The 27,886-nt window shown below is 48.2% G+C and overlaps 1 protein-coding gene across 3 annotated transcripts in view; it reads right to left on the reverse strand.

Annotated features, from left to right (window-relative positions):
• The window catches only part of LOC138517000 (zinc finger protein 271-like), a 108,374-nt gene that overhangs the window by 32,919 nt on the left and 47,569 nt on the right, over positions 1-27,886 (reverse strand). The window contains exon 1 of one of the 3 annotated variants that reach the window (XM_069632501.1): positions 20,761-20,855. The exons of 1 other annotated variant lie outside the window; for it this stretch is intronic. The gene's annotated coding sequence lies outside the window, so the exon portion shown is untranslated. Of the gene's footprint in view, positions 1-20,582; positions 20,856-27,886 lie in introns of those variants that run through there. One more of the 3 variants, XM_069632500.1, reaches the window with a different exon arrangement.

Raw genomic sequence — 27,886 nt, forward strand, 5'->3', positions numbered from 1 at the left:
TTTTTGGGCTTCGCCAACTTTTACAGGCGCTTTATTTCGTCCTTTTCCACAAATGTGGCCCCACTTACAGCTCTGACTAGCCCTCAAGTACCCTATCAGTGGCGAAAGGAACATCAGGAATCCTTTGAGGCTCTGAAGACCGCTTTCACCACCGCACCGATTCTTCAGCACCCCAATCCCGAACTTCCATTCATAGTCGAGGCGGACGCCTCTTCTTTTGCCCTCGGTGCAGTGTTGTCTCAGACATGTCCTACGACGGGCAAGTTGCACCTGGTGGCATACCACTCCCGCAAGTTTTCCAGTACTGAGACCCATTATACTGTAACGAGAAGGAACTTCTGGCTGTCATGGACGCCTTTCGTGTCTGGCGCCATCATCTCCTGGGGGCTAAGCATCCAATCACTGTCTACTCCGATCATCAGAACCTACAGGATCTGGCCTCCCTAAAGTGCATCCACAGCAGAGAAGTCCGATGGCATCTCTTCTTTTCCGCCTTTGATTTTCACATCATTCATCGTCCTGGGATCACTCATGGAAAAGCGGACGCCTTGTCACGGTCTCCGGGTGGAGTCTCGTTGCCAACCTTCCCCGATACCGTTCTAGGTAAGAGCCACGTGATTTGTCTCTGCACTACCTCTCTATCATTGTTGGATTCTGTGCGAGCATGGACGAGCAGTCATTCCGACCAACTGCGGGATTGGGATCCCGTGTATTGTGATGGTTTGCCTTTCGTGCATGATGTCTTGTTTCTCCCCACGCCTGATACCTGTAACCTGGCCCTTGAAAGGTCTCATGATGCCCCCTTAAATGCCCATCCCGGTCAGGAGCGTACCATGTATCTCCTAAAGCGCTGGTGCTGGTGGCCCTCCATGAAACGCGACGTGGAATGCTATGTCAACTCTTGCTCTGTCTGCGCTTGTCACGCTCACCTGATTCCCACGGAGGCGCAGGTCTGGCTTCGAGTGCTGATGCTTCTTCTATGGTGAAGCGCAGGACTCTGAAGATGGACTCACTGGCTCCCAGGAATATTCCCCTGTGCGTGAAAAGGGAGTATTACCTACTGACGGAATAATGCTCAAGCCTCCCACTCCCTTCCAGCCCTCCACGATACCCTTCCTCGATTCCCCGTGAAGTCTCACCTTAGGGTCTGGAAGGACGAGTTCTCCATCCTGCTTCTGATGCAGGGGCGCGTTGAAACCCAGTTACTTCACTGGATTGAGGTTTGATGGGTGTTCAAATAAGCTTGACTATTCAGGTAAGGCGCTGTAAGAGTTCTGTAGCAAGTTCAAAAGTTCAAGCTTAATAATAATGTTCATTGTCTTATTGCAGCAAGCGCTAACGCTTATGTCTTTTTTCCCCTTAGGAGCCGGGGTTCGGAATGCCGGAGATATGGCGCCGACTCAAAGTGAAACATGCAGTTTCAGTAAATGACAGGTAAGTTCTGGATGAGCGTTCGGGTAATGTCTTTGCATTCGCTCATTCAATGTCTTTGTCTTTTTTCCCCATAGGGGCCGGGGTCCGGAATGCCAGGAAGCGGCAGGACCCGAAATTAAATGGGAATGACCCAACAGGTAAGTCTTAGAAGGAAACTGAGCTTTTCCTATTCCCTTCCTTCTCTCACCTTGTGTTCTTGTCTTTTTCTCTCTTGGCTCTGGGAAGTGGCTGCGGATCCGGATGATCGCTGCTGAAGATGGAGGTGCCCAGGAAAGGTGAGTGAAATGCAGCGCTGCAGCGATCGAAGCGAAATGCTTTTAAAATGATGTCTTCCCTTTCAGGATCGTCGGTGTGAAGTCTCCGTGATGCAGCTTTAGCAGGTATGGTCTTCTTTCTCTCCAATTCTCTCTTAGCAGGTGACCCAGGATGCTGACAGGCGTGGCTGAAGTCCAGATGCAGGAGCTGACATGGTGAGCGTCCAGCTGCGAGGAGCAGAACAACGTGAAGCGTGAGTTGCTGATCGGGCGTAGTTTAAATAGCTTTGGTGGAAGTTACAGGTATGTATCCTTCCACCGATCAGGTATGTATCCTTCCCCGACCACATCCAGGGGAAAGTAGGTCCACAGGTAAAGTAGTTCCATTCAGGCCTCAAGAGGGCCTGGATGTAGCAGCATGGTCTGCATCAGGTAGGTGCACCTTAAAACACTTGAACACATGTCTAGCTTTATGAGCCTGGCGCCTAAGGCGCCAGGACAGGGGTCCAACATGAGCCTGGCGCCTAAGGCGCCAGGACTGTGTCCAAAGGGCCCCAGCTTGGGCCCGCTGGCACTTCCCTGGGGGAAATGATGCCTGCCTCTGGGGTTGCTGGGTCGGACCTGGCTCCTTGGAGGTAGGCATCATGACAGTGCTCAGGCCAAACATCGAAGAGGACGTCCAATCGGCCTGCTGCTTCCGCTACCGGTACCCCCAAGACCTTGGCACACACGGACTATGGATTTAGTTACCGATCTCCCCAAGGTGCGGGGTTTTGATACCATCTGGGTGGTGGTGGATACATTCACAAAAATGGCTCGATTTGTTCCCTGTACGGGGATCCCTTCGGCCCCGGTCCTGGCTGAGTTGTTTTTTTAATCTGTGTTCACGTTGTTTGGGCTTCCTTCTGTCATTATCTCCGATCGTGGGTCGCAGTTCACCTCTCGTTTTTGGAGAGCTTTGACTAAGCTGCTTGACATCGATACCAGGTATTCCTCGGCCTATCACCGCGAGACTGATGGGCAGACAAAGGACGAATCAATCTATGGAGCAGTATCTCCGGTGCCTTATCTTGCAGCAGCAGTCCTCCTGGTTGAGTGCTTTACGGCTTGCCGAGTTCGCATACAATAACGTGGCTCACTCTGCTACAGGTCCTTTCTACGCCCTCTATGGCCAACACCCCAAGGTCTTGCCTGTCCCCGACGCCTTTGTCTCTTTGAATTCTGCGGCCACGGCTTGTCTTAGGGATCTGTCTGCTGTTCATGCTCGTACTCTGGTCCACTTACTGAAGCAAAGGCCTCTATGAAGTCCTGTGCTGACGGCAAGCGCTTGGCTGCTCCTCCCCTTGCGGTGGGTTCCAGGGTATGGTTGTCTTCCCGTCACCTTCGCCTGGTTGGTTGTCGGAAACTTCTGCCTCGCTTTGTTGGCCCGTATGTGATCTCTCAGGTTGTGAATCCAGTGGCTTTTCGTCTGGTTCTCCCGAACTCTTGGCGAATCCATCCTGTTTTTCCATGTCTCTCTCCTCAAGCCCTGCCCTGATTCCTCCTGTCTTCGGGCCCCAGCAGCCCTGGTGTCCCTGGCCTCCCCTGATGTCTTCGAAGTGTCAGCTATTTTGGGTTCCCGTTGGTTTAGGGGTGGGCTCCAGTATTTGGTGGATTTGAAGGGTTATGGCCCGGAGGAGCGCTCTTGGGTTTCCGCCCTGGACGTTAACGCTCCTCGGTTGGTGGCCCGGTTCCATAGGGATCACCCGTCCTGCCCACGGGGTCGTGGGCCGTTGGGGGGGGGGGGCTATGTTAGACGTTCCTCTGCACACCAGAACACTGCTAACATCTCCACAACACCTTCCCCGGGTTCCCACACTACTCCCTCCAGGGTTCGAGACTCACGTGATTTGGTTACCCCAAAGGACCGAAAGCTCCGTACCAGGTACAATGTACGTGCCCGGTTGCAGCCCTTCCTGCATTGGCAGTTGCCATGGAGAACATACAGCAGAAGGGGCGGCGGAACACCTCCGCATCGATCATTCATTTGCTCACGTGATTCAGAGCGGCGTTTCCCACGTGACCATGGTGGACGTCACATGACTCAGAAGCGCACAGTATATAAAGCTTGATGCACGGAGCACTCACCGCTTCTCAGCTGTCTTTCGACTCTGTTTGGCGCTACGTTTGATATACTCTGTTGGTTTACCTTGATCTTGGATCTTTCACCTGGACTCCCTCGGATTACCCTTTTGTACCTTTGCTTGGAACTGTTTACCCATTGCTGAACCTCGACCCGTCCCTCACCTGTCTTCGGATCATCCATTGGTACTTTGTTGGACTTCTACGCCATTGCCCTTTGGGAACTCAAGCTACGTCTTCAGCTCTACAGGTGGGCTATCCTGTGTCCACGCTTGACTCCGTTCCCTGTTGTTCTGGGGACTGCCTCTCATCTGAGCCTTGAACCTCCTTCACTAGGTTTCCCGGGTTTTCCAACCACCGGATAGGTAAGATTATTCAGATCCTCCGATTCTTGCGTTATATTGTATTTGCCTGGTACTTAACCTCGTTCTTTCTGCAGCAGCATCGGTGTTCCAGAGGTTCCGTGGATCCGGGAAGTAACATCTCCCACCTGTGGCTCCAAAGGTCGCACAGCGGGGTTCTTTTGGTTCCCCTGTGCATCACTTGGGGACGGAGGTCTCAACGGTCTACACGACACTCAAGTCAGAACACAGGTACACCACATCTTCCACTGTTTCAAGACGCGCACCTTTAATACACCGCACAAACTGACAGTTTTTCTTTTAGAACTTTAGTCTTTACAAAATTTATTTTAAATGTATTCACATCCCTATAGAGCTCAAACTCTCTTAAAAGTTGCTGTAAACCAATAGCTGTTTTGTCAAATCAAATCACCAGCATAGGCTAGCCATCTTATTTTTACCCTTCCTATGCAAGGAGGGACAAATGTAGCCTTTTCTAAACAGTCTACAATGTCGGACATGTACAAATTAAGTAGACAGGGGGCCAGCACACATCCTTGCCTTAAACCAGAGCAAGTTTCTATTTTCTTAGACATGTGGCCCTCACTGTCTAATTTAAGTTGGATTGAGGTTCCCTGATCTAAATAAATCAAAATATTAAGTAAGCCATGGTCTATGCCCCACCAATCTAGTTTAGCCCATAGTAAATTTCGATCAACCAGGACGAAGGCTGTTTTAAGGCCTACAAAAGTGACGTCATTATAAAGCCATTACAGTCCGCCCCCTTATTCCTTCCGACACCAGTTGTATAATCTCAAAAAACCCTTGAGCATCGCGCAATGCTCTAAATCTTTCCTCTTTATTTAATTTTTTTAATGTTATGGTGGATTTCATTAACCTAAACCTTAAGCACTATTAAAAAGGAAACATAAAAACAAAACATAATATATATCCAATCCAAATTAATTACATTCACATACATACTACATTGTTTAAAAATTGGTGACAAGGCAGGCGCTCTGTTGCCAGTCAAGTTTTCCTGCATTAGCTTCTCCTCCAAACGCACGTTTCCATGACTCCATCAATCTTCAGGGAGGCTGTGTTTCTTTGCTTTTTGAGGCGCGTCTTCATTTCCTTTTCAGGTGTGGCAAGTTAATTGACTAAGGATTCCGGTACTTGTATTTTTCGCACTTAATTTTTCTTGCAGGTGGCTGGAAACAACTCCCTCCTAAAAGTGCACGCCTGACCTTTTCTTTTTTACATACACACTACATTATTAAAATACATCTTTCAAGATAAGAGATGAAAAAACCTTACTATCCACATCCAGCAGAGGGATTGGACGGTAATTAATCGGAAGGGACCATTTACCTATTTTGTAAATCGGAACAATATAGGCAGTTTTCCAAGAGGGGGAATCCTACGCTTCCTCACAATATTAAAATAAAAACATATATAAAAGACTTGCCAACATCTCCAGGGCTTGTTTAAACAGTTTACTTGCAAGCTGATTAGGGCCACCAGCCCCAGACCACGTGATTGCTTAATGATTCTTCCACGTCTTCTCGTGAAAAATCCAGCTGCCAGGCGACATCCACATTTACGACAACCAAATCAAACATATCAGAGTGCGATCCGTATAATTGCAAGAAGTGAGTCACCCAGGCCTCTTCTAAGATTGGATTCGTTTGCAGCTTTTCCTCTCTGACTTCCAAATGATTAACAGTTGACCAAAAAGTGCCCTCTCGTTTTTTCAAAATGGTGGTAAACATAGCACCATCTCCCCCTCCCCCATCTTGCTGCATTAAATGAAACCTAGGGTTTCTAAGACAATGTTTAAATCTTTCTTAGTGTCTCACCATCAGCCACAGCTCTCTTCTTAATTTGACAGACACCCCCCCCACTCCCATCTAGAGGACCTTTTTTGCTCCACTGCCAATTTGTCGAACCTATGGTTATGGTTTTGAGCAGGAATTCTGTACTTACAGAGAGACAGAACATCCATAGTGAGCTTCAATACAGACATATTACAACCAGTAAAACGTGTAATTTCTTATTCCATGTTTGTATTATTTAAAGTATACTTTGGATGCTCATTAAAGCCGCAAATAATCTTATCATGCCACCTTATCCTACTACCTGCAGAGCTATGCAGAAGATTCCTCAGACCATTCACTTTACTAAAAGACTTACGACAAAGACAAGTGGCAATCAGCATATTGTGGCCACGAAGGTTACTATTCTTAATCTTAAATGCTTTGCATTCATCAAGCAGTAGTCGAGGAGGACTGACATCTATGCCAGGTGGTTTTTTACTATGATCGCCCTGCATTTGATCATTCAATATATGCAGTTGGCAATTCTCCGCAAATTGTCTCCACTGCGCACCTCGTTGCAACTTATCATTTGACCTATGTGCCAATAAATGATTTCTATGCAAACAATGTGAATTAGTAAAATCGCCATTATGACAGAACGACGAGGGTAAAGCAATAACCATGCCTCTCACTATTTCTCGCTGTTCTACAAAGATGAATCCCAAATCGTTTCCAACAGAGGTTATAAACCCCCCCCGATGGACGGCCCTTACTGCCCTTCACCGCTTGCTGGAACCATATTTCTACACCATTGAAAGGGGGGCAAGAGGTCAACCACAATTCCTGCAAGAGTATAATAGAGTGGGTTAGTAAAAATGAGCACAAATTGTGGTTGCTTGTCAGTTCTCTATGGCCATGTGAATTCCACAAAACACAGCCGTGGTGATGTGATCCGCTAAAGATTGTGCTTAAAATCTTTCAGCCGAGAGATTGACTCTTTAACCCCCACTGTTCATTTATACCCATAGGGTTCTACTCCTTAACATCGGTAACCCCATTATACCTAGTATACAAATGTTGAATAGTGTCAGTGCTCGCCCCCACTTTAGGCAGAGCTGTTCATGCTGAATTAATATCGAAATAAGGGATGATGTTGTGACCTAATTGGTGCAAACTGCATGTTTTCTTCAACAACGTGTTATAGACTATGATGGATGGGATGGTTAAGAACACCTGATCATCTCACCTAGAGTCTATAAAGTTCACCAATTTGATGTCCTTTGATATAATCAATCGAAGGCTTGAGATCTCATTGAGCAAATCTGTTCAGGATCCCCGGCCCACCGGGCTGGAAAAGATATTCCAACAGCACCTTAGTCCCAATGACACCATTCAATTTCCCCCTTCTTGATTAACCCCAGGTTGGCCACACAAAGATGCAAACACTGCAGCCCCAGAGACGTTATCAACTCGGGAAGATGAATCAGTCGGACAGACCGCATTCTTCTTCCCAACTCTTTTGGGGGTAATCAGTTTTATTTCTCTAGAAGCATATGGGTCCAACACACTTGGGTGTTTGGAGGAAGGATCGTGTTTACAATCCGTTCGACGCTCAGCATGTATCATCTTGAGATGCAATGCCATTTAGAGAGTTATCATTCAAGGCCTTAAACGTATATTTCAGCTGGAGACCATTCCGCGAGCCCATCTTACCATCCTCGTACATCGCCCTCCAACTTCCCAACATGATGGTCCTTTAGTCGGGTTGATGCAATTTGTCCCTGCTCTTTTAGTGTCTTATGGTGTGAAAGATTCCTCACAGTCACAAATTAAATACAATCCTCCTCAGGACCAATACTATCGGATTCAAATATAGCATCTCCAAATACTGTTTAATCTTTCAACCAGAGCGTATTCTGCATCTCAAAATGCTGATAAATGGTTTGTAAACCTTTCCTTGAGGATTTTGCAGAAGGCTGTATTTTTGTTCTTTTTGCCTTTGCTCCTATTCTTGTTATGGTGGCTTCCTGTTTTCTTTAAAGTCTACCCGGCTTGCTCCAGTTTGTCCTATTGTTGTGCGGCCTGCTTAACAGGGGGGCTTTTCAATTGCCCCAGGGCACAACTGCCCTTCTACATCTACCCCACCTGCCGAATTAGCAACTTGGTGGCGCAATCCAAATACATCGAGCTTTCCAAGGTATCCCAAGATTATATTTAGAAAACTCGATTGGCCTTTAAGTTCTTCAAGTATTCGCTTACACGGATGGATCATCAAAAGGAATAAGACGGCTTATGGGTCTCAAGCTCAGGCCTTATAACCATATCTTACATATTAATATCTTCCTGCTCATCCTGGATCAGATCCTCCGAACCACAAACCGAGAGATCGTCCCACATGAAAATGTGTGGTGTGTTCAGTAAGGAGACAGTCAAAGATGGCAGATCGATTTTATGTGGGACTAACTGTCCAGTCACTGCTTCATTAGGAAGATATCTTTTCTCCAGAATCAGCTTTTCCACCGATAATGGCAGAGATCCCAGGTCACTTACTTGGGAAGGAGCCAAACTACCAATAGAACAAGCCCAAGACAGAAAATAGTCCACAATAGATTGCTTCTGTGTTTTCAACTTATCGTTGTTAGGCAGAATGGACAGATCAACTGCTGCAGACATGCAGGATTCGGCGCAGGTATTTTGGCATGATGGGTGCAAGGGAAGCAACAGTGTCGCCACCACCAAGCTAAGGCGGTCCTTCCTGTTAGTGAAACTGAGCAGAGCTTTTAAAATTGCTGTTCTGGTCGACACTCCCGCCTTCCCTTTCCTCAGACCATATCATCGTGTAATAGATATTCAAGAGCGGTACAAAAGTTAATACAGCGTACCCCTGCTTCCGCCAGTACCTTTCACAGGAGGTATATTTACAGTTCAATACCGCGCTGCCAACCTGCAGCCAAACAGCACGGTGCGCTGCGCAGAGGCGCGTAGTGCTCATTTTACAACCTGATCTACAGCTGTCTCTCCAGTCACAAGGCTGCTCCAATAGAAGAGCAAAATAAATTCACAAAAGTACCGGTTTCAAGATCGCCATTGAAAGTATCACCGCCAAACACAGCCCAACAGCACTCACAGTGCACTCCGCAGATGCGCTTTGTTTTTTGAACTGCTCTTGTTTGGGCCTCCATAAACCCCCAATATAGCTGACCCCTCTGTGGAATTTGTGAAGCGAGGGCCCAAAAGAATGTAGACGCAGGACTTTTCTGGGATGCTGTCCCCATGATCTTAACTCCTGGGTCAGAGAGTCGGTTTGCTCAGACCGGAAACCCTACAGCCTTTTTTTGCATCAGTGAAAGGCCTTCATCCCAGAAGTGTTTGGGAATGAAAATATATTATTTTTGACCGTCGAAGTGTTCATTTGTTGCAGATAAAATATTAGTATGATTTCCTGCACACTTCTTCCCAATTTTCCAGTTACTTCAAAGAGAATAATGAGCTTCATAGCAAAACCCCACGTGTGCAGGTATGAGCACTATCTCTCCCCAAACAGGCATAAAAAAGCACTTAGACCTCTTCAATTCCAAACGCTGCAAAATGTGTTCTTTTCGAGTGAAGAATACATTTTACTGCTTTAGAGGGGAGGGGGGTGCATCAGAAGAGGCACATCTGGGTGAGTCATATGGCATGAGAACCATCGGCGTAATTATAGGGGGGAGGGGGCTTTGTCCCCCACCAACTTCGGTGGCATGACTTTTTGTTCCCCCCATCTTTTGGAGGGAGGGCAGGGGGGCCGCAATCATCAATTATATAATTGGACAGCGCAAGCCAGACTGGGGTGTTCAACAAGGCTTGCACTGTCTCATTACACAACGCAGAGATTCCAGGCAGCCGCGCTGCAACACATCCAGTGCTGGGGTGCTCTGCATGACTCAGTCCCTCACCCTGTCATCAGCAGGGTGCTGAACTGGGTGTTGCAGGGCTTGGCGCCTGTGCTGTCACGCAAGCAGCAGCATTTCCGGAGGCCAGCAGCACAGAGCATCGCTTTCCGGCTTCGTGTTAATGCGACACACAGACAGGAACTAGGAAGCTCATTCCGCTTCCCGGTTTCTGTCGGGCGGCGCGTAAGTGGGAAGAGGGTAGCTCGGTGTAACATGAGATGTGGCCCGGGCAGCATTTGAAAGCAGAGCAGAGGTACTTAAAAAAAATGTATTCTGCTTGCGTATGTTTGTTGGGGAGCTATGTCCAAGCCCTCTGAGGCAAAATACATGCAAACTTCCTAATTAGCATATGGATTGTACCAACAGAAGTGACTTCACAGAAAAGGAGATTGGAAGGCGCATAATCAGTCTTTGATACTTGGAGGCACCATGGAAGTGACTTTCGAATAAGTTGCCATAAATAAGCCAAGTGACAAATAACTTTGTGGTGCAAAATACCTAAATTGCACTATTGTTATATGTGGAGCCACTTTATAGTCATTAGCCTTTTCCATTCCGTTAGCATGATACATTAACATAAGCTTTGAAGTGAATCAGAATCACTCACAGAGCTGCAGATAAGGCACAATGTGATTAAATAATTTGCTCAGGATCACACACTTGGTTAAATGGTGAAACTGGGATGTGGACAATTTAAGCGACCGTGCACATCTTTCCAGGCTTAGTTGATATAGGCATTTATTAATTCATGTGCTTATTATTTATATAATACATATAACATATAATTATTTATAGAAATGTATTGGAAGCAAACCACATTACATAATAAACTAGCCTTTCATAGTAAACTTACCATACACCATATAACTTGTCATAGAACTATGTTGAGCAATGGGAGTATGGTTTTAGTTTCATTCTCCCCATTCTGCATGCAAAGTCACAATAGCATCATGCAGATTAATGTGAGCCTAACAAATCCTCCTTGGGTTTAAAAGTCATGGGCTTCATTACGAGTCCAGCGGTAGCCGTGCTGCAAAAACCAGCAGACTGCCGCCGGACCGGTAATACCATTCCACCTCTGTGATTGCCGGAATCACTGGGGCATTGCAACCCCGGTGACCCGGTAATTCTGGAGGCAGAATTCTGTAAATCCCCATTCCCATGGAGCCCCATAGGACTCCATGGGGATGGGGACCATGGAAACACTGGTTCCATCTATGACAGAGCCGGTGTTTCTATGTCCGCCTGCAGGCGGGTGGTGTTACTGCCGCCAGGTCAGACCTGGCAGGAGATTTCCCGCTACCGTTGTTTCTGGACCAGCTGACTTGTAATGAGGCCCATAGTCATTATTTCATAAAGCATGCAACATTATGCAGCCTTCTCACTTCTGATCACTCCCTCCCATTCCCATTTCTAAACGGACAAAAGTCCCTGGTAATAGTTCCCCCCTCCCTCCCATCAGTGCCTAATGGCTCACATTGTAATACTCTGTTGATAAAGAGCAACGTGAGGACCCTCTGCTGCCCGGCGCTCCTTGGGACATTGTCCTGGCAGCGGTATACCTCTACCATTCGGAACGGGTAAGGTGTCCTGCTGTCAGGACAATGAGCGTGCTGAGCAGGAATTGCTCTGCACACATTGTCCTGCCAGCGGGACACTTTTGCTGTTGGGCACCCTCTTTGAGGTTCCGAATGGGAGAGGTGTCTCAATGACAAATATCCCGTTCTGGCTCTTAAAAGAGATACAGGGGGGCAGCTTGACTACCCTGTTGTGACTCTCCCGGTTGGTACTCCACTGTTTGGAGCCATCTGAACACAGGAAAACAAACCTTAAGTTTAAACAGTCAGAATCTTGTAGAAAAGATCTATCAGCACATAGACATATAAAGGTGCTGTGCAGAACCCAAGTTTGGAAATATATGGCATTTAAAAATCTATACCAATTATACTTGGTCACCCACTGCACTGCATTAACCAATGGTTTCCGCCTTTGAATAAAAGGAAAAATCAGGTAAATTGGTGACATTCCAGTGAATCTGGTCATTTGGGCCATGGCTTTATAGTTCAGCTAGGTCAAGTCAACATAGCCCAAATTTTCAGGTATCAGGGTGTCTGGTCTACTCAATGGACGTTGCGCCACTATTTCCATGTGTTCGTGTAAATGTACGTATAAATGTTGTGTGCACACAGTGTATGTCAGTGGAGGTGCTTGGCGCATTTGTGTGTGAGTGAGTGTGTGTAAGCATATGTGTGTTTGTGTCTGAATGAATGATAAATGATGCATTGTTTGTATGTTCTAGTGGAATTAAGTTTGTGAATGTTATGCTGTGTCACTGAGTGCATGGCAGGCCGGCTGAAGATGTGTGGGGGCCCAATTGAATTTTAAAGATACACCACCAGTCTTATGAAAGTTATAACAGAGCGTCAGCAATGGACTCTTGTGGTGTAGTAGTTTAGTGTTATCCCTCAGGGATTTAGGTTGTTTGACCGACGTACAAAATCACAGTGGAATTAACTGTAATCATTTTCCCTTCGAATACATTTTTACCTCGGTACAAAAAACCAAACCCATGTCCCCTCAAACCACCAGTACACCCCTAAACCCCCCAACTTACCTTTTCTCCATCCGCTGCCTCGCCTGTAACCTGCAGCGTCAGAGCCATCCCTTTAACACGGGTCGGATCTGATGCTGCAGCGTCCCCCTTCTTTTTTTTTGTTGGGTCCCCTGCCACCAATGCTGAGGAAACGGGGGACACCCCCGCAACCTCCAAAGCCAGAAATACTGAACATGGGCTGAGGGGGTCACCGTGCAACCACTGTTCTTCGTGTTCGGTATCTTCGGCTTTGAACTAATGGTGGTGACCAAATTCAGTCAAATCTACCGTTCGACCACATTTTTTTTTAACAATTTGGCCGAAACAATCCCTCAGAGTCACCATTCACCCTGCCTTTACCCCACCCCTTTCCTTCAGTTGTCATGTCCCCCCCCAACATTTTCAGCAAACTTACTCCACTGACGAGAACAGAGGCAGCACTAGTCAGAGAGGTGCCGTTACAGCACCCAGCGTCCAACGAAGCGGATCATAAGACACTGCACAAATAGAAGCGCCCGAAATGTTTTACACCAGAAAACGCCAGGACCCACAGAGTGCAACACTACAAACGTGACATCCGCATGTATCACTGCTGCTGTGCACAGCCTATGACACAACAGCAACTGGTTTGCGGCATTGCCACCGTTCAGGAATAAGGTTACATACACCATAGAAAGGTGCCCATCAAATAATGAATGGGCAAGCCTCTTTACTTTCCTTTAAAGACTATTGGCATCAGGTCAGTAAGTTATTATGCAGTTGCCACTCAACAGACTGTGCCTTAAAAGTACCAAAGTTTTCAGTTACAAAATGCAAACTATTAAACCAGATGACTGCAAGGCCCAAAAGCATGCTTAAGCAGAACGGTGCTTATATTACACACGTGGGAGTATAACCCACACGTGGGCAGCCCTGTATGCTGGATACACTTAAATATGCCCAAGCAAATCGACCAAGGATTTTGCTGTGGTATGAACAGAGGTAAAGCGACCTTGTTTTTACAATATAAAAGTACTAAATTGCTGGTCTATGATTAGAGCCGAGCTAGGTGAGGGTGGGTCTTGTGCAGGTACAACCTGGCATGGACCCAAAGAAACATTATGCTTGTCCAAATTGCCACTATACACACACACTCCATTCACTTTAAAGGAGGGCTCCAAAAGGCTGCTCTGGGTGCAAAACAGATCATTAGAGTTTGGCCAACAGGGTGTTTTGGCAAGAGAAGGTAATTGCTGAAACAGTCCTTTGTTCACAGTGAGATACAATATGGCCGTACAAATGTAGGCCATGGGCAGGGCAGATAATGTGCACCATTTTGGAAATTCCCCCCTACTTAGTTTCTATTCCACAGCCTTACCTGTGGGAGCAATGCACTCTGGGAATTGCTGCAACAGATGGAGGACACTCCAATAGATGTACCCAGTGGAGTAACTTTGCTGAAAATGTTGGGGGGACATGACATCTGAAGAAAAGGTGCCCCAGCCAAATGAATGGGGACAAAATGGTGTGCCATGAAAGTTGGGAGGGGACAAATACCCCCCCTAACCCCTCAAATTTTGCCCATGGATGTACCCCATTGAATCAGAGCGATACATTTTGAAGCTTCAATATTGTTAAAAGTGAATTCACAGAACATTGGCAACTCATTCTAGCAACCTTTGCCAGGTGCACAAACTAAAGGAAGCAGACTCTGGGGTACTGATATGCTCCCCCATCTCAATGAAGGTAACCAACAGACCCCCTGAAATGCAAGGCCTATGATGTGACAAATGACATCACAACTGGCATCATCAAAGACATCACTGATTATATCAATAAATACTAAGCAAACGCCACACCGTGCCACTTTGCCATGCGCACAAATACACAAATACACATTCAGGGGGAGGGGCATGCTATTGCTTGTGACGAATCAGAGGATGTCGTCCCTGCTCCCCTGCAGGGAGACTTTCCCATGGGTCCATGGCGGTGCGTCCACAGTACAATAGGGTGGTGTACTGAGGAAGATCACATGGGGAGGGAAGCCCCTTAAGGATTAGGCACGACTATTCTCAGGGAACGCAGTACTTATTTATTTAAAGGGTATGTATAATGCGCCTATACAGCAAAAGGTGTTTCAAGGCGCAATAAGACAAAAAAGGGGGGGGAATTGGATCCGGGCCGAAAAAAAACAACATTCGGATCGTGTAAATTGAGTAACAAGAAGAGCAGGGGAGGGCCCATGGGTAATGCGAGTGCTACGGGTATGCAGGGGAAGAAGGTCCATGTGCTAAATGCGAGGGATGGGCTCAATGGGCCAGGACCAGCAAGGCAGTGTGGGGGAGGGAGCCCGGAAGCACAAGTGCAGGAAATAAAGGGGGGGGGTTGGGGATACCAAATGCAGGGATAACTATTTGAGGAGGGCTTGGTGTCCTGTAAGAATCTCAAAGAACCAGGCACCCAGTCAAAAGGTGGCAGAGAGGGACATTAGCAGGGGAGGGCAACAGGCAAGGAGGAAGAGAAAATGAGGGTCTTGAGAAGCTTACTGAACTTAAGGAGATCCGGCTCAAGTCTGAGAAGAGCAGGGAGGCCAATCCAGAGGGAGGTACCTGCGGAGGAGAGAGATCTACCACCCACTCTCTGCTTTGAGAAACATCTTATCCGAAGAGAGTTGGAGCTAGAAGACCAAAGGGCTCTTGCAGGGAGGTATTTAGAGAGAGAGAGTTGGATGAACCGGAGTCCAAGGCCCCGGAAATCCTTGTGGATGATGCAGAGGGTCTTGAACTTGATCCTGGCAGCAAACAGGAGCCAATGGGGAGATTTTAGGGCTGGAGAGATGCAGTCCCAGGGCTTGAGGCCAAGGATGAGTCTCGCAGTCCTATTCTGGATTAGTTGAAGGGGTAGAAGGGAGGAGTTAGGCAGATTGAGGAAGAGGCTGTTGCAGTAGTCTAGCCTGGAGAGGACCAGAGCTCTGGAGACATTGAGTTTCTTGGGAAAGTAAGAAGGAGAATGCCTCTGAGGAGGTGCCGCTGAAAGTGGGCCTTCTTAGCAAGGTCTGTGATGTAAGGAGAGAAAAAGAGAGAGGCGACGAAGATTGCACCAATGTTTTTTGCCTCACAGGAGGGTGAGGGGTCGGGGCCCACAGAGTAAGGCCGGTGGGTAAGGAGGGAGCTGGGGTCCCAATGAGAAGGATCTCAGTCTTGTTGGCATTACGGCAAAGATTGTTAGCCATGCCTGAATAGCAGAGAGACAGTCAGGAATAGGAGAGGAAGAGGAGGGAAGCTTGAAGGAGAGCTGTGAGTCATCTACATAACAATGGAAGTGAGGCAAGAAGGAGGAGATCAGATGGGCTAGAGGGGCAAGGGAGATGTTGAAGAGCCATGGCAAGAGGATAGAGCCCTGAAGGACACCACAGGTGGGGAGTGAGATGGGGGAGTGAAAAGGGCCCAGTAGAACCTGGGAAGGTCGGTCAGAGAGGAAGGAGGTCAGCCTTTCCAGAGCCAGGTCTGTGATGCCAAGGGTATCAAGGATTCGATTTATCAGGTGGCATGGTTGACAGTATCAAAGGCAGAGGAAAGGGTCAAGAAGGAGTGTTGGAATTAGGATTAGAGAGAAAGTCTTCATAGGAGTTTAGTAGTGCAGTTTCCATGCCTCTGGCTGCGCTGAAGCCAGACTGGCGATCGTGGAGACAACCAACACATTCAGTGTGGTGGATAAGCTGGGTGAGGGCCAAATTCTCCAAGAGTTTTCCCAGGAACGGGGTAATGGAGATAGGGTGGTGGTTAGCCGGACACGAGGGGTCGGCAGAAGGCTTTTTGAGGAGAGGGTGCACAAGGGAGTGCTTGAGGAATAGCGGGAAGGATACAGTGGCAAAGGAGTGATTGCAGGAATCAGCGAAGGCTGGAGTAAGGGAGACGATGTTGCCCTTGATAGTTCAGGAGGGCCAGGGGAGCACTTTCAAAAAGCTGGCTTGTCTAGAAACCTCAGCAGGTGATATGGGGAAGAAAGAGGAGGGAAGGAGAGAGGGGGGCCATGGGAGGCTTGAGATAGTGTGAGGGAGAAGGCGGTGGTGTAGAGGAGAGTGGGGACAGAATGTCCTGAGTTTTGGTTATGAAGTAAGAGGCCAGTGCAGTACAGAGGGCCAGGTAAGGCAGAGCAGAAACGGAGACTGCAGCAGGATTGGCGAGTTCCTTTCAGATTTTGAACAGTTCTGCCGTGTTGTTAGTGGCCACAGGGATGCAAGCTTGGATATAGGCGTTCTTCCAGCGGATGGATAGTCTGTATTGCCTTTGGAGCAGGCGGCAGGCCAGTCTGTGCTCGAAGCCTGCCACTTCGGCTCACCAACTCTGCACTTGCGCTTCAGAGAGGCCAGCTCAGAGTCATACCAGGAGTTACGCTTGAAGGCGGGCTTCATGCAGATTCTCATGACAGGGGCAAGGATGTTCAGAGTGTTGGAGATGGACAGTTGAAGGTCAATAGGGGCTTTGTCAGTGTGATAGTAGACGGAGGGGGGTGAATGTGGCAGCAAAAAGCAGCAACTGACACTCGCTTCATTGGTCGAATGATCAAGAAGGAGACTGGCAGTGCAGGTAGGGGCTTAGCTGGGGAACTGAGGTGCTCTAGGTGTGAGGAAAGGAGAGCATGATCAGACCAGGAGAGTGCAGTAAGAGGGTTGGAGATGGGCATTACCCTTCCTTTCTACATCGAATCCCTTCTCTATTACCAAATCCCCCCCTTTAAGTGGGGCAAATGTACTTTGTTGCAAGGTTAGCCATCTTAATGTTGACAAAATAAAATCGCAAGAGAATACTAAGGGCCTCATTACAAGTTGGGCAGTATCCTGGCGGTAAATCCGCCGGAATATTACCCAATGAAAATACTGTTACTGTAACTTCGTCCGGCAGTATTGCCACCGGATTACAAGTGGTGGTTTAAGTCCCCATTTTTCACTTCAGAGGACTTAAGTGGGCATTTTTGGCATGATAACCGCTGCGGTAATTGCACCGAACTTGACGTGTTGGAGGTCCAGGGAAGCTACAGAGGGATTTTGAAGATTGCAGAAAGGGGCTCTGTGACCATGAAGGGCATTGTTAATCTGGGATCCACACCCAAAAGAATCATATATTGTAAAATGGTTGGGGACCCTGTGAAACCCCAAAAGCAGAGAATCATATGTTTGGCCGAAAGATTAACAGAACAAATATGATGCTGAATTGCGAGTCTGGGACCTGCACCCATATACGAAACTAAGAGTAACCAAGACAAGAGGGTCAGGTGTTTGCCAGGAGATTGATCCAAACACCTATAATTTCACAAGAATAAACAAAGCAGAGGAGCCTTATAATTGTCAGGAGTGAACCAAACGCATATCAAACGAAATACCAGTATTGGACTTGGACCCCTCTGGCAAAAATGGTCAAGGACCCCGGAGTTGGGAAACAGTTATCGTAGATCCTAGAAAGTCTCAACAGCCCAAAAGCAGGGAAACTGAGAAGAACTCCAGAGGAAAAGAGCAGAACCCTAGCCTACGAACATTTTACTTTTGAACATTGTTTATTTCATCACTTTTTATCACCAGAAACGCTAGGAAATGTTCTGTTGATTGAAAAAACCAAGAACACTTGTTTTTTTTTTTAAAGACTATCCTTGCACAGTTATTGTAGTTTATGTAAGTTAGGGCCAGAAGCAGATTATTGGACATAGCAATGATGGACTCTTTATTTTCGAACTTCCTGACATTTTCACTATTTTTCTTTGACGCAGGGAAACCCCACCTTTGTTTTAGGGATAGAGAAGCACTGTTCCAACCTTTCCTTGTTTAATAAATATTTATAACTGGAAACATGGCACCACTTTGTCCGAGACTTACTTCTGCACCCTTACAGGCTACTGTATAATTTTTTTACCATAACTGGCAAGGTCCAGTTGTTTTATATCTTGACCATACAAAACCTTACAAAACCTTGCCAGAAACACAGAAACCAAGCTTTCATTCTTGAATGATATCCTGTCACCACTAGATGCTAATTGCCCTACTTTTGTCATTCTCATTGACTCCTCAGTGGCATTTGATACCATTAGCTACTCAACCCTCGTCCACCGCTTAGAAACATCATTGGGCATTTCTGACTTTGTTCTCTATCTGATCTCTTCTTTTTTGTCCAACTGGGGTATTCAGGTCTAGGTGTGTCCTTTCTTCTCCATCATCCAACATTGTGGAGGCCCTGCACCGCTAACTCCATCCTCGTCACTCTTTAATGGCTTTTGGGGACTTCTTGTTGAGCTCATAGCCCTGTACACAACCACTTTTAAAACCATCGCTACACAGCCGATCAGCGTGAGACCAGCAGCGCACTACGAACCCAGCCGGGCACGGATGCTGTTCAGCCGACCACCTTGATACAACCCCAGACCTAGAACCACACAGGACTTCATACAAAAACGTTATTGCCTTGAGAAAAACCTTTGGTTGAAACACGTGTCGGCACAGAAAGTACAAGCAATCAGCTTTAAAACCTGTCTGATAATGTGTACATTGAGATGTATGTCACAACGCGATACTTATTACCTGGCAACAAAACGTGAAATTGAACCACTGGTGAAAATAAACACAATGGGCCTCATTACAGGTCTGGCAGTAGCCGTGCCTGTAACAAAGGCATGGCTGCCGCCGGACCCGTGATTTTACCGGCACCCGCGAATGGGCAATTACCGGGTCATGCCGAGATCGGCGGACCCAGTAATTGCCCATTCGTGGGTGCTGGCAAGAAGGGACTACCCATCCCCATTCGGCCCCATAGGGCGGAATGGGGACGTCGGATGCACCGGCAATGTCGGTGCCGGTGCAGCCGACATGCTGCGCTCGTGGGTGCCAATCTGCCTGCCAGGCCAGACCTGGCGACCGACAGGCACCCGGGAGCACAGCTCATAGTATGGTGGTACAGGAACTACAGTACCGGCATAGTTACTAGTACCGTAGTTCCCGGACCGCAATGTTTATAATGAGGCCCATGTGTTTGATAAAATGTATATGGTATCAGTAATCATTGAACAAAGAAACGTGAGCAGATTAATTGAAACAGGTGACCACCAGATCCAGCACCGCAGTACAATAGGATTCCGACCCCCCACACTAAACACTTTTAAAACCTACGCGTGTGATACTCCCAAATGTACACTTAAGCAAAACCCCATTGTTAATGCCTGCACCAGACCCAAGACTGGATGACTGATAAGCTCTGCTTGAATGCTACAAAAATAGAGCTAATCTATTTTGGAAACCCCATTTCTGCTGTCCCTCTCCTCACTTGACTTGGTTGACCTCCCTTGGTCGCCCAAACTGGTCTCCTTTAAATCCCGATTGCCTCATCTAAAGAACCTTCCAATCATGCTCGACAATAGTTTGTCTTTTCTGCCACCCATTCAAGTACTCGCTAGGAATTCTCATTTCCAACTGCATACTTTGAAGTGCACTTGTGCTCTACTAAACTCTGCTCATGTCCTAAGTACCGACAATGCTGCCTAACCCCTCCATCTTCACGTTATTGATCTGAATGATCCCTGACACTGTGAAAAGGGTGATTCCCTACCCTTCACGATGTATTCTGCGGGTGTTACGAAATGGCCCTGTCTGCGATTGACACTTTATAAAAGCCCAATAAATGGATACAATAAAAACCATGATACCCCTCCACTTGAAGAGCAACCACCACGTGTCAGCCTCAGTGACGGCATCCAATGAGGCTGAAACATGCGGGGGTTTGCTTCTGGCAGGGTAAGGACCGGTGGCATGCAGTGAGTGATGCCCAGGTCAGTGCCAGAGGTTTAGAATGATTAATAACCTTCCAGCCATCACAGGTTTTGTTTTGCTATCTTTCAATGTAGATCATTATATTAATACCAGACAGAGAGAGAAAGAAAGACACACACAACCCCATGATGATATAAACTGAGATGCAGGCTTCACCGTGATGGATATACTACCGATATGTTCGGTGGCCGTTTGGACGCATTTCTAGGCATGCACTAGATGGCATCTCCGCAGAAGGGGAGTGAGAAGGCTTCTGGGTAGGAGTGACACATGCACTCTCCATATAAACCTCGGGACTCACCAGCCATGGACAGACACACTGGGCAGCACTGCACATGGATGTGCTTCATTGGTTGGTGGCAGAGCAGCCAGCTCTGGGCAGGGAACCGTGCGCTGGGAGGGGACCCACACGCTAATGCACCCCCAGAGAGGCAACACTAACAACCAGGGAGCAGCCCCAGCGCGGGGAGGACACACACCTCAGAGGCACGGTGTGCAGAAGGCGGGGAGTCATAGCAAAGCATATCATCAACCGAAGGCAGAGGGTTAGATCTCTACGCATGCGCGAGGAAAGACACTACTCACCAAGGCACGCCTACGGCAACAGATCAATACCTCTGCGCATGCGTACAGATAGCCCTCAACGGGGCACGGTTAGAGCACCAGGAAGACAAAGGGCTACGGGTCAAGGAATCTGCGCATGCGCAAGAAAAGACACTACTCTCCAAGGCACGCCTAGGGCAACGGATCAAGACCTCTGCGCATGCGTACAGATAGACCTCAACGGGGCATGGCTAGAGCACCAGGAAGACAAAGACCATGAACAGGGATGCAAGGTCTCTACGCATGCGCACTGAAAAGACATTACGATCGCTAAGGGGTAAGACCTGTGCGCATGCGTATGAGAAAGAAACTACTGAACGGGGCCTGCCTAGAGCACCAGGAAGAGCAGGGAGAGCGAGGCAAGGTCTCTGCGCAGGCGCCCAGAAATGACGCCGCTGGTGCCGGGCGGTCAGTTCGCATGCGCAGAGAGTAGATTTATTTATTTATTTATCACATTGATATAGCGCGCGCAGGCAGCCCAGGGGCATTGTGGCACTGTTACTTGTAAGGGAACTTAGTTAAAGGTACATGTTGGGAGGCCGGTGTAACGTCTTTTTTTGCTATCTGTCAGAAAATCCTATCGGTAGGAAAATCTAACAGGAATTGTAATGTCATTTTTTGCTACCTCATACATGCCAACCCTCCCGATTTAGGCGTGAGACTCCCGATTTTGAGATGAAAAATATTGCTATTTTTCACAGTCTCCCACCTAGAATAACTGTAGCCCCAATGCATTCCTATGGGGAAATATGCGTCTCCCGATTTCCCTGTGGAAATCTCCCTACCCGGTGCATCTGAATGTTGGCATGTATGCTACCTGTCAGAAAATCCTACCGATAGGAAAAAGTGACAGGGTAAGAAAATCTGACAGCCTAGCCTGTCATTTTTTCCTACCCGTCAGAAAATCCTACCGAGAGCAGGCATTGGGCAACCCACCCAGGGGTAGGAAAAAGTGACGGGGTAGGAAAATCTGACAGTTTGACCTGTCATTTTTTCCTACCCGTCAGAAAATCCTACCGACAGCTAGCATTGGGCAACCCGCCCAGGGGTAGGAAAAAGTGACGGGGTAGGAAAATCTGACAGCCTGACCTATCATTTTTTCCTACCCGTCAGAAAATCCTACCGACAGCTAGCATTGGGCAACCCACCCAGGGGTAGGAAAAAGTGACGGGGTAGGAAAATCTGACAGCCTGACCTGTCATTTTTTCCTACCCGTCAGAAAATCCTACCGAGAGCAAGCATTGGGCAACCCACCCAGGGCTAGGAAAAAGTGATGGGGTAGGAAAATCTGACAGCCTGGCCTGTCATTTTTTCCTACCCGTCAGAAAATCCTACCGAGAGCAGGCATTGGGCAACCCACCCAGGGGTAGGAAAAAGTGACGGGGTATGAAAATCTTACAGCCTGACTTGTCATTTTTTCAGTATCCCTACATATCCCCACCAAAAATATCGCTGTATATATAGTTGTTTGTCTTTCCATAGGCAATATTTTTGGGGGGATCATTTGTGGGAGCGGGTGTTGGGGTGTTGCGGAGGTGTCCCCCGTACATGTAAAAAGAATGCTGGGGTTGCGGGGGTGTCCCCCGCAGGGTCCATGGCTGAATATTGCCACAAAAATACCCGTGTACCGGGAAAGTGGGGTAAGTGGAGTAAGAGGTTATGGAAACAATTCCTCTTTTTTCAGGTTGATGACATACCCAAGTGGATTAAAACTTTTTGGGTCACCGTACTGCCTGAAAGTGCATTTTTAAGGATGGCAGCTTGCACAAACTCCATATGCCCCACCACTGCTTTACTATTTTGATCATTATTATTGCGAAAACACAATACAAGGACATGATTGTTGACGGCTATAAGCTCAAACAATATACGACTTAGAGATTTGCCAACAGGTTCAGCTTTGTCTGCACCTTTTCTGGCAACATGTTACAACAGTACTTTACATATTGAAATGTCCATATCATTGGAAATGTTATGTTATGTTAAAGGTCCTTATATAGCGCACCGTTCCCAACGGAATTGGTCCCCAGGCGCTCTGGCGGATTGTAAACAGGATGAGTGCGGGTAGGGTTAGTCGAGGAGGAGGGGTGTAGAAGAGTGGGAGAAGTGGTGTGCTGTTGGCAGCTTCAGCTCGGTATACACCGAGTGCTGGGCTTTGGTGCAAGTATCGGATCGGGCGAGGCCTTGTGTGCTGTAGGTTCGCTCTATGTGTTGTTGATGCGGTGTGGTAAAGTGCGTGGGGATTGCTGGGATAGAAATGGTTTTGTGAGTGGGTTGAGTATGCAGAAAATTGAGGGTTCTGTTAGTGGGGTCTGTATCCTGGTCCAGGTACTTCTGGTTCCATTTGGAAAAATGCCACGACCCGTGCACACATAGGGTACATATCTGCATGCAGGTGTGCACTCACTTTTTTATAGCTTGCATGTAGCCGTACAAGAGGTTGCAGTAATGGGGTACACTAATATGGATGAGAAGAGAATTCAGGGAAGGACATAGAGAAAGGGGTACAGGGAAGGAAAGCCGACTGCAGCTTCATTTATTTGTTGGTGGCTCTGCAGCTGTGCTCCTGCTGAAGCCATGTTCATGTGAGGGCACTGCTTCGCTGATGCCATGCTCTGCCGAGGTCAGCGCAAGGTGCACCCACACATTTGAGGTACCTTTTTCGTCGGGACACCTGTGGGAACGCGAGAAGGTATGCCATCTGTTGTTGGCGACGTGTTTCGGTGAGTGGACACAGGGAAATGCCTCTGAAATTGGCTGGAAATGAAGACAATTCTCAGATATTTCACTCTGGCCACCTACCGAAACACACCGCCAGCAACACATGGCCTACCTTCCTGCCTCCCCACAAGTGTCCTGATGAAAACGGTACCTCACATGTGTGGGTGCACCTACCGGGGGCGCAAAAGGAAAAGGGTAACTCACTGGGAACCCCAAGCCTTTCGCCACTGCCCATTTTGTTCATGTGGGCAACCTACAGATTTGGGCCTAGGGTGTCGAAGCCAGCAAGGTAAACAGGGAACCCCATGCATTTCCCAAAAGAGGACACCCCTGGGAATCCACACATGGCCCAATTGGAGGGGCGGCCCATCTCATGTAGCCTTCCCAGGGGCAGATAAGGGGGGGCTGTCCTGCACTCCTCCCTGGGCTCAGGTGTCCGTTCCTAGGAGCAGATATCTGGTCCCAGGCAGGGCTGCATGACATGGCACCCACTCCATTGCGGCTGGGGGGGAGGGGGTCAATGCCCCATCCCATTAGAAAATTCCCAGACCCTTTGGGGTGCCCCACAGCCCCCCCTAAAAAGCGTTCCACCATTTTCACTTTTTTCCTTTGGTAACCCAACTCCCCTTGGTGCAGAGAGGCGCATTGATGTGCCAATCTGGCCCTGGGGTGCCTAAACCTTACTGCCACACCCACTGGGGGCCTGTCTCACCATTTTTGGGGGCCCTCTCCCCCTCAAACAAAATGGGTGGCGGGGGCACCTCATGCAGGCCTCCCTGGGCCTCCTACAAACGGCTGTATGAGGTACACCCCCCTCCATTTGGGGTGGGGGGAGAGGGTCCCCAAAAATGGTGGGACAGGCTCCCCAGTGGGTGGGACAGCAAGGTTTGGGCACCCTGGTGCCAGATTGGCACACCAATGTGCCCCACTGCGCCAAGGCAGGTATAGTAAACAAAACAAAAAATGGAAAAGGTACACTACACTTTAGGGCGGGCTGAGGGGCACCCTAAACCGCCAGGTAATTTTCTAATGTACTGGGGGTGACCCTCTACCCCCCACACCAAATGCAGGGGGGGCGTCTCATTCAGCCCTCCCTGGGGGCAGATAAGAGGGGGGCATCTCATGCAGCCCTCCCTGGAGTCAGATGCCACTTCCTAGGAGCAGATATCTTCCCCCAGGAAGGGCTACAAGGGGTGCCCCCATTTCTCCTTGTGGTGAGGGGGAGAGGGCCACCCCCCCATTTCTGTAAAATATATCCCTATTGGCTAGTGCCCCCCCATTGCACCCAAAATTCCATTTTTCTTATTTTCATTTTTGTTTTGCCCCCTTCCCTGGGGGCCGATGATCAGCCATCTGCCCCCAGGGGGGGCTAACCTGCAGGCCCCATCCTTTTGGGGGCCTGCACACTAATTCCTGGGAGCCCACCCCCCAATTGGATGTGGGGCCACCTCATGTACTCCTGCCTGGGGCCATAAATCTGCCCCCAGGGAGGGCTACAAGGGGTGGCCCCCCTTTCCACTTGGTGTGGGAGGGAGAGGGCCACCACCATTTCATGGGGGCAAAAAAATCCCAGGCCCCCCACCCCCCATCCCTGTTCTATTTATTATTATTTTTTTTCTTTTTGCCCCCCTTCCCTGGGGGCAGATGATCAGCCATCTGCCCCCAGGGTTGTGCACATATGTGCCCCCATGCTTTGGGGGACAGGGGGATAGAGGGGGGAAGAGGGCTGCTTACTTGAAGCAGCCCCCCTCCCTCCCACGTCACAAACGTTTCCATGGTGGTCCAGTGAGTTGCTGGTCACGGATCGAGCGCTCTGCGCTGATCTGTGACAAGCAATGCGTCATATACGTGGTGTCCTTAGAAAGGGGAAAACCTCCCCTTTCCAAGTACACCAGTTTTTCCTATATCCCTGGTGGCCTAGTGGGCCCCAGGGCCCCAAACCGCCTCCCACCTCCCCCCTTCCCTCGCCTTTTTATTTTTTTTATTTTTCACCCGTGGGGGCAGTGATCATCTGCCCCCAGGGGTCTCCAGCGCTGTGGTCCCATGCTTTGGGGGAAGGGGGCCGCCTATCAAATCAATCAAATGCTCTGCGTTCTATTACTCCATTAGCACCAGAACCTCTTTACAGCTTACCCACCCGATATCAATTAAGATGATGCCAAAACCCCTGTCCACTCAGAGTCAGCCAGTAGATGGGCAATAGTCAGCCTTGCATGTAACATCCTTAGAAATGTAGGCTTGCAATGTGTCTCCACTGGGTGGCACTTCAAGAGGTGGCACAGGGCAGCCCTTTTTAGGAAGACAGCTCAGGTGCTAGGCGGATTCTCGTAGGCAAAGTGGCATTCATCAATAGGAGGCACTAGTGCATACTCTAGAAAGGGGACAGCAAGAGAGCCTTCTCTGGGAAAGATGACTATAAGCAGAAGACTATCCCTGTCCACGGAATCCAGGTGCCTGTGGTCCAGGACTGAATAAACCCGCATTCACTTCTGATGAGGCAGGCATGAGCATGTCCACGCTGCTCCAGAACATTCAACAGTTTCTAGTCAATAGTGAAGTCTCATTTATTGTGCGAGGCATTACAGCAACCAATGCATCTATCCAATTTCTTCACATTTCACTGAAGTTAGTCTCAGAATTGTCCTCACGGATTAGTACCCCACAATAATGAACTTTGTATATGTTATTTGGACTGTCAGATGCCTGGAGAATGAAGAGGTCCACAGAGGTGGAGGGGTAAACCCATCCTCAATGATAGGTAGAGGCTATTCTTCTCTATAAATCTTCCCAGGGTAAATGCCTTCCATCTCACTGAAGTACCAGGATAAAGTCGTGTTTACAATATCTTCAAATCATCTTGGCTGTAAAAGGTGGGATTTTCATCTCCATACTTCTCCCTAACATGCTCTGTAATTTGGCATTTGGGGAGGTTCTCTGTCTGTGCAGTGCCCTTAAGAGTCTGCAGTGAAGCGTAAACATGCCCAGCAATCACCTTACAATTGTACTTTGAGGCTCCTTTGACATTAGAATGCTGGCCTACCTTTATCTTTGCACTGCACCACGCAGTGATGATTGCATATTTTTGGGGTGTTGGCAGAATGACAGAGATGCAAACAGCTTCAAGCAACTCAAGTTTCATCCTGTGGACCTGAGTCTACCCGTTCATATACAGTCCAATTTTGGACACTGCCAGCCCCTCAATTTTTTTCTGTAGTCTCCCACATAGTAATTTTCATTTATTTTACTAAAATGATAACATTTGTCCAAAATCATCCTACCTCGCAATATACCTGGACGTGGCATGGCACAGCTGAACTGCCAACACACAGTTCTGTGCCATTCCAAAACCCATGCCCCGTGTACATGATGGCAGGGGAGCCGACTAATGAATTTCCTGGGGGGGGGGCCCAAATAAAGGAAGTGACATCACTGGCAGTTATAGGACCACAAATTTGCATGTAGTCGCCAACTTGGTGCAATGGCGCGTGGCAGGGTGGAGTCGCGCGCAGCGCAGAACAGTGGAAACATTGGCTAGCATGTACTGCATATACTAAAGTCAAGTAAGAAGGAGATTTAAGCCTTCGAGTTGTATTCCAGTAGGCCATCACTGCCCCTACTCCATCCCTCTATAATCATCCAGGTTGTAGTAGCCCTCAAAAGGCAGAGCAACACAACTAGGATGGGGGAACGAAATGCCGTTCCATCCTGTGAGTGTGTCAAACGTCAGAGCAAAGACTGTGCGGGTGCCTCCTACCTTGGAGCACAATCTCACTAATTTGGTGCAAATCTCGCAAGTGGGAGCATGGGAATCCCCTGCGTGTGTGTGGGCTGCAGACCCCAGATAACATGCTCACTTCTTATGTGTGAAACTTCGGGAAAGGCTCTTTGGGCAAGCATTCAGGATGGGTCTCACACCTATAAACAGTGTGATATATTGAGTGGGCACCTCACGCCTTGGAGCATAATATGAACCGTTGCTGGTAATCTCACAACTGAATGTACAGTTTCACTCTTGATCATCTCAGTGACCCCATGTATATTAATGGAGTCAGTCTCCCATCTGGGAAGACAATTATATTTCTGTTAAAACACTCTGAATTGTCACTCCAGTTTTCTCGATTTATAGATCCATACCATATTCATTCAGTGTGTGCAGGGGTGATAACTTGTGTCTGAGAGAGCTAATTCTTTCATTCAGGAGAGATAAAGGGGTAACAACTCCCTGTATGTGGGATCAGGCTCATTTTGCCCCATGGCCCCTCCAGAAGGAGTGAGCAGGTT

Source organism: Ambystoma mexicanum, chromosome 6q (genome assembly GCF_040938575.1).
Source record: "Ambystoma mexicanum isolate Mex_15411 chromosome 6q, UKY_AmexF1_1, whole genome shotgun sequence".
In the NCBI taxonomy this organism is placed as follows: Eukaryota; Metazoa; Chordata; class Amphibia; order Caudata; family Ambystomatidae; genus Ambystoma; species Ambystoma mexicanum.